Here is a 17809-nt window from a genome sequence, read left to right on the forward strand (position 1 = left end):
TCAACTGGCAACATTTTCTTTTCTGCCTCTCTTGGACCCTTTGTCCCGTAACTCCTTTGTGCCAACTTCTCTCATGGCTCTTACTTCCCCACCATCCCATCCTGGGGCCTGACATCAGTGACTCCTGATGGCAAGTGGCTGTTCTTATTGTCCTGGCTTCCCCTTGAGACTGGGGATGAGGAAAATCAAAGAGCAATGACCATATCCTGGGTGCCCTCAGTGTTCACAGCAGGCCATGTACTAGGGATCAACATAAAAACAACAATAAGAAATCTCATTTAAACCTCACAAATGGAAGTCAAACAATAGAACCTCTATTATACAGATGTGTAAAAAGAGGCCCGAAAATCTCAAGCAACTTGCCCTAAATCATATCCCTAGCAGACGGAAAGGCAGGATTCAAACCCAGAATTCGTTTTTCTTTTCCTTTTTGTGAGACAGAGTCTCGCTCTGTCTCCCAGGCTGGAGTGCAGTGGCGAGATCTTGGCTCACTGCAAGCTCCGCGTCCTAGGTTCATGCCATTCTCCTGCCTCAGCCTCCCAAGCAGCTGGGAATACAGGCACCTACCACCATGCTGGCTAATTTTTTTGGTATTTTTCAGTGAAGACGGGGTTTCACCATGTTAGGCAGGATGGTCTCAATTTCCTGACCTTGTGATCTGCCCGGTTTGGTCTCCCACAGTGCTGGGATTACAAACGTGAGTTACTGTACCTGGCTACCCAGAATTCTTAACCAGTACCCAACGGTCCATCCACAATCTTAACAATTACCCTCTACTGCCCCTTCGGTCCCCTGTCCCCAGGAGCCTGGCCACCAAGACTCACATCCCGAGCTGAGTGGCAACCAGCAGAAGTGGATGTCTCAGGGCTACTGCCATTTGTTTTCCTGTTCCTCTTTGCTTCTGCTGGAACAGCAGGGCTGTTTCTCTGCCAATATTCTTTTAACTGTGGGAAAGAAGAGCAGTGATCGTCATGAGACCTATCGGCCCCTATAGCCACATCCTCCCTTACAGTTTTTACAAAATACTCTTATACACCATCTGATTTAACGACACCAACAGCTGTATAAGAGGTGTTGTCACAATCTTTTAGGGACTGAGAGGGATTGATATCATAGCTAGAAAAAAAAAAAAGAAAAAGAAAAAGGCGATACTGGAACTTTGAAACTCAGTCTTCTGACTCCAAGCTCTGGGGTCTTGCCAAGAATCAGCAGCTGCCAGGGACCAAAGCCAGAGGCAGAGGTAGAAAAGTAAACATTAAGTAGGCAGGAACCGTATGCCCTGCGGTTTAGAGTCATACATCCTCACACGTCTGTTAGTGTGAAGAAGTGCACCAGTACCTCTCAAACTTCTATATCAATGTATCCTCACGGCAGAAGGCAGCCTTTCTGTTAAACCCGGAATTTATCAGAAAGAGGACTATCCAGCCTCATTTCAGAGAGAAGTCTGGTATTCTCTTAGAAACCTATGTGACTGTCATCCCTAAGTATATTCATGTTTTTTCTCTTGATCTCAAGAGAATCAAGGGAAACTGATGCTTCAGAAAGACGTCTCACATTTATCCTGTGGCATTCAAAGTACCCCAGGTCGAGATAATATGAGGAAGAGTCAAGCTGTCAAGTTCAGTTTCCCAAGATCTATTCCACAGAAGATGAGCAAATCTCACTTCAGAGACAACTGACTGAAGGGCAGTCTGGTCCCAGAACCATGGAGAATTAGAATATGAGGTGGAGAACTCAGAAAAAAACGTTAAAATCTCTCTGGAAAGTAGAAGCCTGGGAGAAAACCAAACCAAACCCATTCTCCCATTGCCACATGGAGGTACGGTCAACGTTTTGCGCTCACAGGGGAAGTGTAGGCTTTTCCCCCGTCAAGGTCGATGTTAAGGGAGTGAGGCAGCCTGGAACCTTTTGCTCCTAGGTCCCACAGTCTCCATTCCCTTTCCAGTTGGAAATTTGCACTGTGAGCAGAGGAACCAGAAATGGGGTGAGACCACTTAGGGGACTGGGTCATAAGATCAAAGGCCGGTCTTCCAGTAATGACAGTTCCCAGGCAGACTGTGACATCACTACATTCCACTCCTCCTGATTGGGGGGAGGGACCACATCAGCGCAATGTCCGAGTTACCACTCCACGATGGGGGAGGGAAACACAGGGTTGAGACCCAGGTCCTTGGAGACGCCAGTGCAAAGAGCCCAGGGAGGTTGACCTTGAGGCAGCAGGAGAGGAGGGCAGAGTCTGCAGCAGGGAACTCCAGGAGTCACCAGCCCAAAGTCACCCAGGGATGACTGGCGAGGGTGGGGCCTGGGGCTGGGGAACCCAGGTTCTTGGACACAAGAGCGCAAAGAGCCCAGGGAGGTCGAGCTTGGGTCGGCAGGAGGTGAGGGCCTAGTAATGGAGAGGGGAGCCCCAGGAGTCACCCGCCCAAAGTCACCCTGGGGTGATTGGTGAGGGCAGGGACTGGGCTGATGCTGAAGGGGCAGGGCTGACTGACAAGACTTTTGCGGGGGGAGTCCAGAGGCACCTGCATTGGAGGGCCCTGTCCAGTGTACCTCAGCAGTGATATGGGCTCTGGCAGCAGTCTTGTCGTCGGAGGGGATCTGTAGCTGGGTTGGGGGCCATGACCTGGTGCGTTTTTACCTTTTTCTTGGCTGCGGCCAATCTGTTCTGTGGAGTTTCTTCTGCCATCGTGGGGCGGGAAAGGGAGGTGGGGATGGGGCCACAACAGCGAAATCCCAGCGAGCACTGATCAAGACCTCCAGTCACCTACCAGGCAGCTGTGTGACTGAGCCACAGGAGTGGTAACCAGGGCACCAGTAGAATGTAGAATAGGGGCGTGGCCTTAATCCTCCAAGCCTATTGGTCAAGGAGAACCATGAAAGGGAAAGGGGCGTGGCCAGGCAGCAGTGTGTCCAGAAGGACCCCTGGCTCATAAGGAAAGCTACTCATGCACCTGCTGTTCCCGCCCACTCTGAAAGAGAGGAGGGGCTGCCCACTCTGGGAGAGGGAAGAGGCCAGCTTTTGCTTTAAAAGCTTTAAAACTTTAAAAAATATATGTGTGCATACTTTATATATAGATGTGTGTCTGTGTGTGTGTATCTATGTGTTTATCTAGAGCTGTCTTCATTACCCAGTTTCTATGCAAGGTCTATGGTTTTGGCCTATATTTTTATCTTCAAATACAGTACAAAATTATCAGTATTACCTGAACTGAGATACAGATCTTATAAAAATGGAAAATCCATAGCATGCTTGATGATTAATGAAGCAGACTATATTATTCAACATTCCAATAAGATAATCACAATGATTTCTCTTTTTTGGAAAAACGTTTCTCTTATTCTCCTACGTTATTGTTAAGACTTTTTTTTTTTCCCTCAAACAAGAAGCATGTTTAATATCTGGAAAAACACAGAGGTTTTAGGGCCAGGTGTAGAGGCTCAAGCCTGTAATCCCAGCACCTTTGTAACCTGAGACGGGTGGATCATCTGAGGTCAGGAGTTCGAGACCAGCCTGGCCAACATGGTGAAACCCCATCTCTGCTAAAACTACAAAAACTAGCCAGGTGTGGTGGTGGGTGCCGGTAATTCCAGCTATTTGGGAGGCTGAGGCAGGAGAATCACTTGGACCCAGGAGAGGGAGGTTGCAGTGAGCCAAGCTCACGCCACTGCACTCTAGTCAGGGCGACAGAGCAAGACTCCATCTCAAAAGAAATACAATACAATACAATACAATACAATACAGTACAATACAATACAAAATAGATTTTAAAAGCTTTCAATTTAATAAGCACTCAAAGCTCTTTACCGGTTTAAAACAAACACAAGGCCCATTTTTCTAGAATCACCTGGCCTCTCTAAGCCTTGCAAACAAAACTGAATTTCTCACTTGATACTTGGCTATCACTTGCAATCACGAAAACCAAGAATTGTGTTATGTCACTGTGTACTAATTGGTACCTGGAGTTCACACAAGGCTGGGATCAAGGGTTGAATCTTTCACGATTTGCTCCATAACCTGTGTGCTTCTTATCCCAGACCAAACTAAGCTTTTGTGTAGAGTTCTACAATTTACAGTTAGTAGACAAGAGTGGTTCTCAATAATGTAGTCTCTGGAATAGCAGCACCAGCAGCACCTGAGAACTTTTCATAAGTGCAAATTCTCAGGCCCTACCCTGGACCTGGTGAATCAGACACTCAGGAGCAGGGCTCAGCAATCTGTGCTGCAGTCATCCTTCCAGGTGTTCGGGAACCTCTGCCATACAGCAGGTAGAAAAATGTGTTTTCTTCTGTACGTCAAAAGCCAGGGATACTCTATGTTGTGTCTCGATATGCAGCAATGGCATGCAATTAAAACACGTAACTCTCCTTCCTACTCCCACCCTCCATCCAATGTGTTTTATTTTCATGAGTTCCGAAAGAAAACAAGTGGCAATCAGAAGTTCAGTCAAAAAAGTATACGTACAAGTATTAGTTCTCATCCAGCCTTATCTCATAGAAAACCATTTATATCGTCTGACAGCTAGTTTTAAAAAAGTATCTTCACAATCTAAATCTCAGGCACACTAGGAGTTCTATGATAAAACACCAAGTAGATCAGAATGTCCAAACTTACTGGAGAAGAAAAGTGGAACCATTGGCTATACTTCCAAATTGCGTTCAAAGGAAATTTAAGTTCTGAATTGTTTTCACCTTCATCCTTCCAAGTGAATAGAATCCAAACAGAACACTCCATTCCTTCAAAGCCTCTAGCCAGGCACAGTTTTACTGTATTACTTCTTACTTTCAATGGATATAAAGCAGAGTCCTGGTCGGCACATTAGGTATACCTGCAAAGATGCAGAACTAAACAGTTCCATCTGTTCCGTATTAAAACAAAAGTCCTGTAAACCTTGGACGGTGAGTGTAATACTTCAGCACTAGCACCAAAACCTCAAAGATGAGAAGATACCAAGAACAGCAGTAGCAAACAAAACTAAACTCTCTGCCAGGAGCAGTAGTTCACACCTGTAATCCCAGCACTCTGACAAGCCAAGGTGGGAGGATTACTTGAAGTCAAGAGTTCAAGACAAGCCTGGGAAGCATAGGGAATTCTCATCTCTGCAAAAAAAATTTTTTAAAGCAGCTGGGCATTGTGGCACAGACCTGTCATGCTAGCTACTTGGCAGGCTGAGGTGGGAAAATTGCTTCTTCCCGGGAGTTCGAGGCTGCAGTAGCTATGATTATGGCACTGCACTCCAGCCTGGGTGACAGAGTGAGACCTAGATAATTACATTCTCTCCTGCTCCTGTTTACACCAAAATCACGAAGTTAAAATACTTTCAAATTTGCCAGGATAAAAATTAAGTGAAATGTGACTTTGGAGTTTGGAGGAAGAAGGAAGGAAGGGAGGGAGTAAGGGAGAGAGGGGTGGAAGGGAAGGAGGGAGGGAGAGAGGAAGGAAGGAAGAAAGGGGAAACAGAAAAGGAAAAGAAAGGAAAGGAAAGGAAGAAGGAAGGAAGGAAGGAAAAGGAAAAAAGGAAGAAAACAAAAAAGGAAGGAAAGAAGGAAACGAAAGATAAAAGAAAAGAAGAAAAGGAAAAGAAAGGAAAGGAAAAAAAGGAAAGGAAAGGGAAGGGAAGGAAGAAAGAAAAGAAAAATAGAAAGAAATAACAAATTACTGGAGGCGGAGCAAGATGGCCGAATAGGAACAGCTCCAGTCTCCAACTCCCAGCGCGAGCGACACAGAAGACCGGTGATTTCTGCATTTTCAACTGAGGTACTGGGTTCATCTCACTGGGGAGTGCCGGACGATCGGTGCTGGTCAGCTGCACCGAAGCAGGGCGAGGCATTGCCTCACCTGGGAAGCGCAAGGGGGAAGGGAATCCCTTTTCCTAGCCAGGGGAACTGAGACACACAACACCTGGAAAATTGGGTAACTCCCACCCCAATACTGCGCTTTAAGCAAACAGGCACACCAGGAGATCATATCCCACACCTGGCCGGGAGGGTCCCACACCCACGGAGCCTCCCTCATTGCTAGCACAGCAGTCTGTGATCTACCTGCAAGGCAGCAGCGAGGCTGGGGGAGGGGCGCCCGCCATTGCTGAGGCTTAAGTAGGTAAACAAAGCTGCTGGGAAGCTCGAACTGGGTGGAGCTCACAGCAGCTCAAGGAAACCTGCCTGTCTCTGTAGACTCCACCACTGGGGACAGGGCACAGTAAACAATAACAAAAAGAGCAGAAACCTCTGCAGACGCAAACGACTCTGTCTGACAGCTTTGAAGAGAGCAGTGGATCTCCCAAAACGGAGGTTGAGATCTGAGAAGGGACAGACTCCCTGCTCAAGTGGGTCCCTGACCCCTGAGTAGCCTAACTGGGAGACATCCCCCACTAGGGGCAGTCTGACACCCCACACCTCACAGGGTGGAGTACACCCCTGAGAGGAAGCTTCCAAAGCAAGAATCAGACAGGTACACTTGCTGTTCAGAAATATTCTATCTTCTGCAGCCTCTGCTGCTGATACCCAGGCAAACAGGGTCTGGAGTGGACCTCAAGCAATCTCCAACAGACCTACAGCTGAGGGTCCTGACTGTTAGAAGGAAAACTATCAAACAGGAAGGACACCTACACCAAAACCCCATCAGTACATCACCATCATCAAAGACCAGAGGCAGATAAAACCACAAAGATGGGGAAAAAGCAGGGCAGAAAAGCTGGAAATTCAAAAAATAAGAGCGCATCTCCCCCGGCAAAGGAGCGCAGCTTATCGCCAGCAACGGATCAAAGCTGGACGGAGAATGACTTTGACGAGATGAGAGAAGAAGGCTTCAGTCCATCAAACTTCTCAGAGCTAAAGGAGGAATTACGTACCCAGCGCAAAGAAACTAAATATCTTGAAAAAAAAGTGGAAGAATTGATGGCTAGAGTAATTAATGCAGAGAAGGTCATAAACGAAATGAAAAAGATGAAAACCATGACACGAGAAATACGTGACAAATGCACAAGCTTCAGTGACCGACTCAACTGGAAGAAAGAGTATCAGCGATTGAGGATCAAATGAATGAAATGAAGAGAGAAGAGAAACCAAAAGAAAAAAGAAGAAAAAGAAATGAACAAAGCCTACAAGAAGTATGGGATTATGTAAAAAGACCAAATCTACGTCTGATTGGGGTGCCTGAAAGTGAGGGGGAAAATGGAACCAAGTTGGAAAACACTCTTCAGGATATCATCCAGGAGAACTTCCCCAACCTAGTAGGGCAGGCCAACATTCAAATCCAGGAAATACAGAGAACGCCACAAAGATACTCCTCGAGAAGAGCAACTCCAAGACACATAATTGCCAGATTCACCAAAGTTGAAATGAAGGAAAAAATCTTCAGGGCAGCCAGAGAGAAAGGTCGGGTTACCCACAAAGGGAAGCCCATCAGACTAACAGCAGATCTCTCGGCAGAAACTCTACAAGCCAAGAGAGTGGGGGCCAATATTCAACATTCTTAAAGAAAAGAATTTTAAACCCAGAATTTCATATCCAGCCAAACTAAGTTTCATAAGTGAAGGAGAAATAAAATCCTTTACAGATAAGCAAATGCTTAGAGATTTTGTCACCACTAGGCCTGCCTTACAAGAGACCCTGAAGGAAGCACTCAACATGGAAAGGAACAACCGGTACCAGCCATTGCAAAAACATGCCAAAATGTAAAGACCATCGAGGCTAGGAAGAAACTGCATCAACTAACGAGCAAAATAACCAGTTAACATCATAATGGCAGAATCAAGTTCACACATAACAATCTTAACCTTAAATGTAAATGGACTAAATGCTCCAATTAAAAGACACAGACTGGCAAACTGGATAAAGAGTCAAGACCCATCAGTCTGCTGTATTCAGGAGACCCATCTCACACGCAGAGACATACATAGGCTCAAAATAAAGGGATGGAGGAAGATCTACCAAGCAAATGGAGAACAAAAAAAAGCGGGGGTTGCAATACTAGTCTCTGATAAAACAGACTTTAAACCATCAAAGATCAAAAGAGACAAAGAAGGCCATTACATAATGGTAAAGGGATCAATTCAACAGGAAGAGCTAACTATCCTAAATATATATGCACCCAATACAGGAGCACCCAGATTCATAAAGCAAGTCCTTAGAGACTTACAAAGAGACTTAGACTCCCATACAATAATAATGGGAGACTTCAACACTCCACTGTCAATATTAGACAGATCAACGAGACAGAAAGTTAACAAGGATATCCAGGAATTGAACTCATCTCTGCAGCAAGCAGACCTAATAGACATCTATAGAACTCTCCACCCCAAATCAACAGAATATACATTCTTCTCAGCACCACATCGTACTTACTCCAAAATTGACCACGTAATTGGAAGTAAAGCACTCCTCAGCAAATGTACAAGAACAGAAATTATAACAAACTGTCTCTCAGACCACAGTGCAATCAAACTAGAACTCAGGACTCTAAGAAACTCAATTCAAACCGCTCAACTACATGGAAACTGAACAACCTGCTCCTGAATGACTACTGGGTCCATAACGAAATGAAGGCAGAAATAAAGATGTTCTTTGAAACCAATGAGAACAAAGATACAACATACCAGAATCTCTGGGACACATTTAAAGCAGTGTGTACAGGGAAATTTATAGCACTAAATGCCCACAAGAGAAAGCAGGAAAGATCTAAAATTGACACTCTAACATCGCAATTAAAAGAACTAGAGAAGCAAGAGCAAACACATTCGAAAGCTAGCAGAAAGCAAGAAATAACTAAGATCAGAGCAGAACTGAAGGAGATAGAGACACAAAAAACCCTCCAAAAAAATCAATGAATCCAGGAGTTGGTTTTTTGAAAAGATCAACAAAATTGACAGACCACTAGCAAGACTAATAAAGAAGAAAACAGACAAGAATCAAATCGACGCAATTAAAAATGATAAAGGGGATATCACCACCGACCCCACAGAAATACAAACTACCATCAGAGAATACTATAAACACTTCTACGCAAATAAACTGGAAAATCTAGAAGAAATGGATAATTTCCTGGACACTTACACTCTTCCAAGACTAAACCAGGAAGAAGTTGAATCCCTGAATAGACCAATAGAAGGCTCTGAAATTGAGGCAATAATTAATAGCCTACCAACCAAAAAAAGTCCAGGACCAGATGGATTCACAGCTGAATTCTACCAGAGGTACAAGGAGGAGTTGGTACCATTCCTTCTGAAACTATTCCAATCAACAGAAAAAGAGGGAATCCTCTCTAACTCATTTTATGAGGCCAACATCATCCTGATACCAAAGCCTGGCAGAGACACAACAAAAAAAGAGAATTTTAGACCAATATCCCTGATGAACATCGATGCAAAAATCCTCAATAAAATACTGGCAAACCGGATTCAGCAACACATCAAAAAGCTTATCCACCATGATCAAGTGGGCTTCATCCCTGGGATGCAAGGCTGGTTCAACATTCGCAAATCAATAAACATAATCCAGCATATAAACAGAACCAAGACAAGAACCACATGATTATCTCAATAGATGCAGAAAAGGCTTTTGACAAAATTCAACAGCCCTTCATGCTAAAAACACTCAATTAATTCGGTATTGATGGAACGTACCTCAAAATAGTAAGAGCTATTTATGACAAACCCACAGTCAATATCATACTGAATGGGCAAAAACTGGAAAAATTCCCTTTGAAAACTGGCACAAGACAGGGATGCCCTCTCTCACCACTCCTATTCAACATAGTGTTGGAAGTTCTGGCTAGGGCAATTAGGCAAGAGAAAGAAATCAAGGGTATTCAGTTAGGAAAAGGAGAAATCAAACTGTCCCTGTTTGCAGATGACATGATTGTATATTGAGAAAACCCCATCGTCTCAGCCCAAAATCTCCTTAAGCTGATAAGCAACTTCAGCAAAGTCTCAGGATACAAAATTAATGTGCAAAAATCACAAGCATTCTTATACACCAGTAACAGACAAACAGAGAGCCAAATCAGGAATGAACTTCCATTCACAATTGCTTCAAAGAGAATAAAATACCTAGGAATCCAACCGACAAGGGATGTAAAGGACCTCTTCAAGGAGAACTACAAACCACTGCTCAGTGAAATAAAAGAGGACACAAACAAATGGAAGAACATACCATGCTCATGGATAGGAAGAATCAATATTGTGAAAATGGCCATACTGCCCAAGGTAATTTATAGATTCAATGCCATCCCCATCAAGCTACCAATGAGTTTCTTCACAGAATTGGAAAAAACTGCTTTAAAGTTCATATGGAACCAAAAAAGAGCCCGCATCTCCAAGACAATCCTAAGTCAAAAGAACAAAGCTGGAGGCATCACGCTACCTGACTTCAAACTATACTACAAGGCTACAGTAACCAAAACAGCATGGTACTGGTACCAAAACAGAGATATAGACCAATGGAACAGAACAGAGGCCTCAGAAATAATACCACACATCTACAGCCATCTGATCTTTGACAAACCTGAGAGAAACAAGAAATGGGGAAAGGATTCCCTATTTAATAAATGGTGCTGGGAAAATTGGCTAGCCATAAGTAGAAAGCTGAAACTGGATCCTTTCCTTACTCCTTATACGAAAATTAATTCAAGATGGATTAGGGACTTAAATGTTAGACCTAATACCATAAAAATCCTAGAGGAAAACCTAGGTAGTACCATTCAGGACATAGGCATGGGCAAAGACTTCATGTCTAAAACACCAAAAGCAACGGCAGCAAAAGCCAAAATTGACAAATGGGATCTCATTAAAGTAAAGAGCTTCTGCACAGCAAAAGAAACTACCATCAGAGTGAACAGGCAACCTACAGAATGGGAGAAAATTTTTGCAATCTACTCATCTGACAAAGGGCTAATATCCAGAACCTACAAAGAACTCAAACAAATTGACAAGAAACAAACAAACAAACCCATCAAAAAGTGGGCAAAGGATATGAACAGACATTTCTCAAAAGAAGACATTTATGAGGCCAACAGACACATGAAAAAATGCTCATCATCACTCGCCATCAGAGAAATGCAAATCAAAACCACAATGAGATACCATCTCACACCAGTTAGAATGGCAATCATTAAAAAGTCAGGAAACAACAGGTGCTGGAGAGGATGTGGAGAAATAGGAACATTTTTACACTGTTGGTGGGATTGTAAACTAGTTCAACCATTATGGAAAACAGTATGGCGATTCCTCAAGGATCTAGAACTAGATGTACCATATGACCCAGCCATCCCATTACTGGGTATATACCCAAAGGATTATAAATCATGCTGCTATAAAGACACATGCACACGTATGTTTATTGCGGCACTATTCACAATAGCAAAGACTTGGAATCAACCCAAATGTCCATCAGTGACAGATTGGATTAAGAAAATGTGGCACATATACACCATGGAATACTATGCAGCCATAAAAAGGGATGAGTTTGTGTCCTTTGTAGGGACATGGATGCAGCTGGAAACCATCATTCTTAGCAAACTATCACAAGAACAGAAAACCAAACACCGCATGTTCTCACTCATAGGTGGGAACTGAACAATGAGATCACTTGGACTCGGGAAGGGGAACATCACACACCGGGGCCTATCATGGGGAGCGGGGAGGAGGGAGGGATTGCATTGGGAGATATACCTGATGTAAACGACGAGTTGATGGGTGCAGCACACCAACATGGCACAAGTATACATATGTAACAAACCTGCACGTTATGCACATGTACCCTACAACTTAAAGTATAAAAAAAAAAAAAAAAAAAAAGAAATAACAAATTACTTACTAGGAGAAAGTTTTAGTAACCTCAATGACAAATAAAAGTATTGTATCTTTAGCCTGTAGAGAAATCTTTATAATTACTCAGGAAAAAAATCCAAAAAAAAAAAAAAAAACCCCAAAAAACAAATGATTTTCAACAGAAAATGGGCAATGATGAAACAGTCACTTCTCACAAAAATAAAAACGGCCAACAGGTATATAAGAAAGATTCAAAAGCATTAGAAATCAAGGAAATGTCATGAAAACAATGACATTTTCTGTATAAAGTTGCAAAGATGACAAATGGAATGGGGAACCTGGAGCTCTGTTCCTGTTGGTGGGAGTATAAACTGAGACACTTTTCTTGGAGGATAATTTGAAAATTTCTATTAAAGACCCTCAAAATTACTACCCTCCGGAAATTCTACTTCTATGAATTCAGTCCAAAAATGCTTGCTCGACTCCATTAAAATGTATATATGAGAAAATTCACCTCTGCGGCGGCAATGATAAACTTAATATACATCCAGCTATTAAAAATGATGATGCTAGGATATATTTCCTGTCACAGAAGTATGCCCAAAATATAGTAAGTGGCAAAACATTATCTAATATGATTCTACTTTTGAAAATATTTACATGTATAAAAAATATAAAAAACAATACACCAGAATGTTTTGAGTGGCAAATTAAAGATTTTTCTTAATATTTGTCATCCAAATTCTTACAAAAAGAATGTGATTTCCTTTATAATCAAGAAGTATTATTTCCATTTATTTATCTTTAAATCTCTTTTCTTTTTCTTATTTTTCCTCCTGTATGTATGCATCCCAAGTAGGCTAGAACTCCTGCCTCTTGAGGGAATCCAGCCCATTTGTGGGAAGTGCACTACATACAGCTGCTCATCTTCCTTTTATTTTAAGAGATCTGGAGACATTTTCATTTCAAACTGTTTTATTGTTCTCAGAATATATGTTAACATATGAAATTGAGGAAAAGACAAAGGAAAGGCTGACTCCCTACCCTCCTGGGGCTACTCTTCCAATTTTTGCTGCTATCGTTACATATTAGTATTCACTGGGTACTAAAAAGATGGGCAGCCCCTTAGATCCTTTTTCCTTATCTCTTTCTCATAATCCTACTTCATTCCTTCATTCACTTATTTTTAAAAGGGTCACGTGTACAAATATATAGTTCAGAAAATTTCTAAATGTAACTATCTATAAAAGTATGCGGCAAAATCCCATTCACAGCCAAACACTTTTAATTGGTTTCTTATATATCATTTCAGAATTTATCTTTGAAAATACACATGTATATTCTTATTCTACTCTTCTCGCTCAACACAAAAAGTAGCATACCACACCTACGATACCACTCCTTCTTCCTTTTAAAACACACACACCATCGATCCGAGTTCTTCTACGTGAGTGCAGAGTCTTTCTCATTCTTCTTTTCAGCTGCACAGTATGCGTCATTTGGATGCACCTCAGTTTACTTAACCAGTTCCTGTTGGCGGACACTGAAATCATCCCTATCATACTATTACAAACAACAGTGTTAAGCACAACCACCTGCACACACCAAGTTCATTTCTGAATCTGCCTTTGATGAAGCCTCTGCTTGAATCACCACAAGGTCACAAGGCTGAAAACTTAGCCCCTTTTTTAGTTTTCATTACGTACAGCAGTATGTAGCAAAAGACTCTCTCGGGCAAAGCAAACGTACTCTTTGGGGACGTACTTCATAACGATAAATGGATACACAGAACACCAAGGAGAACCCGTTCTATTTAACCGTGCACATGTATGCATACAATATATGATATGCACAGAAAGTTTAAATAAATCCATCAAAGCATTAAGCACTGTCTCAGTATGGTGGATCTATGGAGTGCTTTGTAGACTGCCCTCCTTGTCTATCAATTCTTTCTAATTCCACAACAGTAAATATGTATACTTCTACAATATAAAATTTCAAAAAATGCAAACTCAAATTAAACTGCATATATTCCTTCAGTCTCTCCCACATTTGTATGGTGTTCCAGAGTGCTCAAACATCACTTCGTTAAAAATATTTAATTATTTTTCAAATATAGAGATGGCAGGGTCTTGCTCTGTTGACCAGGCTGGTCTTGAACTCCTAGATCCTCCTGGTTCCCCTCACGTCCATCTCCCAAAGTGCCGGTATCACAAATGTGAGCCATCAGGCCCGGCCACCTTCATTTCAGAAATCTTTCCCCAGCACTCCATATATTACGAGGAATGCCTTACTTCTCTTTTAGATAGCATTTTAGTCATATCTCTATTACCTCACTTGTCACATGATAATCAGTTGCTCACCCATCCATCTCCCTTCATTGCTCATGAGCTCCTTGAGAAGAGTCTGATTTTCAGCACCTTGAACAGAGTGCGACACATACATGCTTCATAGACAGAGAAGGAAATGATTTCATTACAGTGTAATTAATCCCAGAATTCAACATCTGTATTTCTAAATCATTCTGGATACTCTGCCAACAACCTGCGAATGTTATGTTTTTTCCCTAAAACTTATATCCATTACTGAGTGTCTACGGTCATAGCTAACTCAATTGTGATGTGACGTCTTGCCAAGCCCATTCACAGTTTTTATTGGTGACTTTTAATTTTAAGTTTTGATTTTGATTGTTTCCTTTTTGTTTTCTTAATCTAGCAGTGTTTGGTAAACTTCAACATCTCTATATCCCTTTGTCTTTGCACCTGCTGGTCTCTGCTTGGAATAATGGCTCAAGGTTTTAGTCACCTGGAAAAAATTTCTACTCACCCTTAAAGAATCAGCTTAAATAGGCTGGGCATGGTGGCTCATGCCTGTAATCCCAGCACTTTGGGAGGCCACGGCAGGCAGATCCCCTGAGGTCAGTAGTTCAACACCAGCCTGCAGTCTTGAACTACTTCAACATGGTGAAACCCCGTCTCTACTACAAATACAAAAAATAGCTTGGCGTAATTGTGGAGGCCAGTAATCTCAGCTACTCCGGAGGCTGAGGCAGGATAATTGCTTGAACCGGGGAGGTGGAGGTTGCAGTGAGCTGAGATCATGCCACTGCACTCCATCTTGGGTGACAGAGTGACACTTCATCTGAAAAAAAAAAAGAAAGAAAGAAAGAGAGAAAAAAGCTTAAATAATACCTTCTCTGAGGAGCTTTTATATCTTCCTATTCTTTCAGGAAGAGTTGAAAATTCCTCAACTTTTGAAACATTTGTGCCTCTTTAGTATGTATCAGGCACTGAACTGAGTGCCTAGGATAGAAAGATGAAACTGTAGACCCTGCCCTCATGGAGCTCATGGTCTAGTATGGAAAATAGCCATATGAACAAATAATCACACTATAGTTCTTCAGAGCTCAAATCCTATCCTAAATACTGCTAAATTAATGTTCTGTGAGGGTTTGAAAGTACGAAGACCAGCAACAATATGGCTGCTTGGATGGTGTTCCATCCAAGTTAACATTCGGCCCTCATCACCAAAGGTCATACGTGTGTGTCTCTTCCTTGAAACCCACCAGGGCCTAACACATCATATCACCACCTTTGAAATTAGGAAACAGGCTCAGAAGTCCAAGAGCTTGACCAAAGTAACTCAGCTGGTAGGTAGCAGAACCAGGTCGGTATGATTCTTCTTCAATGTCCTGCCAGTTACATGGGCAAGTGGCCTCAAAATCAACAGAAGACAAGTAGAGGTTGACATGTGTCAACGAACAGAGGCTCAAAAGGAAGAGTTTATACACAAGAACAGAACAGAAATCTTCCGGAACTATGATGTGCAGTAGGAGGGCACACACCAGGTTACACCTTGGTCAAGTGAATCTATAGTTCCAACCTGGGCCTCACCCGCTGAGCTCCAGACTTAGCTATCTGTCTTTCTTACTCTTACATAAATTCCACAGGGCAGGACCTTAATCTCTAGCTTGTTCATTACAGATTAAAGCAGAGCCTGGCTTAGAGTAAGTACATAATAAATACATGAATGAATAAATAAACTATCAAAGAAGCTAAAGAAACATTGCACACTACTGGGGGAAGGGATTACCATGAAACAGACCCTAGCAGTCACTCACAAATATAGTTGACCCTCATTATTTGTAAATCCCATATTTGCAAAATTGTGTACTTGCTAAAATGTCTTTGTAATCCCCAAATTAAAACTCGTGGAGCTTTTGAGGTGACTCCTGGATAGACACACAGTAGTGAAAACTCTGTCACTCCTTGCACATGTCCCCAACTAAGGTCAAATAATGTGACCCTCTGTCTTCCTGTTTCAACTCTCCTACAAAGATGACCTGAGGACTGAGACAGTAGAGGACAGTGCAGGGTAATGTAAGATGCTGTGGCTCTGGGGCCAATTGGATGGGGTCTGAATCATAACTCTGGCACCTGTTAGCGGAATGGCTTCAGGTAAGTCACTTAACACTTCTGTACTTCCTTTATTCTTTTGGAAATAAAGAAAATTCAATCTACCAGGATGAGTTGTTTCTAGGAATTAAGATTATAACCTAAGTGAGATATGTATATATGCATATATTTACACTGGAAACAAAGGTTTGGTATTTGATTAATTCAGTGTTCCGACCAACTTTATAGAATATTTCTACTGCAAATAATAAGAATTGATTGTAATTATTTATAAAGAAATAACAGAGATGTAGACAAATCAATTATTTGGATGAGCTAGAGGCAGGCGTCAAGAAGTTTCCAAAGAAATAGAACTTTGCCAGGCACTGAAGGTGTGGAAAAGGGTTCCAAGGAGAGAGAACGGCGCCTACAGAGAGAGGTCCGGCTAGGGTCAGGAAATGGCATTTCAGGAAGTCTAGAGCAGTAGAAGATGAGGCCAGAATATGGTGCCACAGCACTTCTCTACACCCTATATACACCCTGTACTGCAAAACCTCACTCTCTGCATTGAATTCTTGGTTTCTAGTTCTCTTCCATTAAACTGTGAGCCCCTCAAGGTGAAGTTCTCTAAGAAGAATCCATAGCTACAGTCCTCTAAATTTGAAAACAAGTTATTAAACACAGATACACCCAAAAAGACTATAAAAATAACTCATAGGTTGGGTGTGATTGAATCACATCATGGTGTATAGCTAAGCATGTCCTATATTTTATGACAAACTAGGGTAACAAATTATTTATTGAGGACCTGTTGTGTACACAGAGGCATGATGGAGGCTGTAAAAGACTTGATTCTTGCTCTCAAGAAACTTCCAAGGTTGTAGACAGCCTGATAGAAGGTAGTTGAAAGCAAATACTTCAAGCACTATCCATCACAATTATCTTAGGTATTTACTCTACCGTTCTACAAGTCTCTGAATATTTCGAGGCTCCCTTTCCTATCTCTGATGGACTCTACGGCTCAACATTCTTTACAGCCACAGGTGTTCCTGTACTTCACATTAGTATTGAATCAACATTTCTTACCATCTGCCTCCTTCACCAATTAAAATTCCACTTTATTTCCAACGACCACTTTGGCTTTGAAGCCACTGCCTGATACTGACACTTCGTAGATGTAGTATGAATATTCTTATATGTCTCTGTCTACTGATGAGAATCCCACTCTTTTAGTAGGAAGAGTAGCACTGACTTCCAGTCAACTAGTTTCCGTAATATCTGAAATATCGGATAATATTTCAATAATACTCCCAAAACAAATAATGAGTGATGTTCTCTCAAATATATGCATAATCAAATGTGAAATTGAGAAGATGAGGAGGACCTTAGACTCAGAGATTGTATTCAGGCCTTTGTAGTGGCATTTATTTGACATAATTATGCATTTAAAAACTAAGTTAAATTGTCATCAGATCAGTCTGAAATTTATAGAGCCTTTTGTTGGTGAGAAACGTATTTTATACGTAATCATTTACCCGGAGAAATGTTTTTGATTAATGTTATCTGTTAAAGACTTCAGTTCACAATGTTTTCCCTGTTAGTAATAGATATCATTTTGGAGCTGATGTGGAGAAGTAGAAGATCACGTAC

At 41.9% G+C, this 17809-nt stretch overlaps 1 pseudogene; it reads right to left on the reverse strand.

Annotated features, from left to right (window-relative positions):
- Positions 1–1877: 1877 nt before the first annotated feature.
- Positions 1878–13534, reverse strand: LOC135971559 (uncharacterized; annotated as a pseudogene).
- Between the last annotated feature and the right edge of the window lie 4275 nt (positions 13535–17809).

The sequence above is a fragment of the Macaca fascicularis genome, chromosome 7, assembly GCF_037993035.2.
Source record: "Macaca fascicularis isolate 582-1 chromosome 7, T2T-MFA8v1.1".
Taxonomy (NCBI): domain Eukaryota; kingdom Metazoa; phylum Chordata; class Mammalia; order Primates; family Cercopithecidae; genus Macaca; species Macaca fascicularis.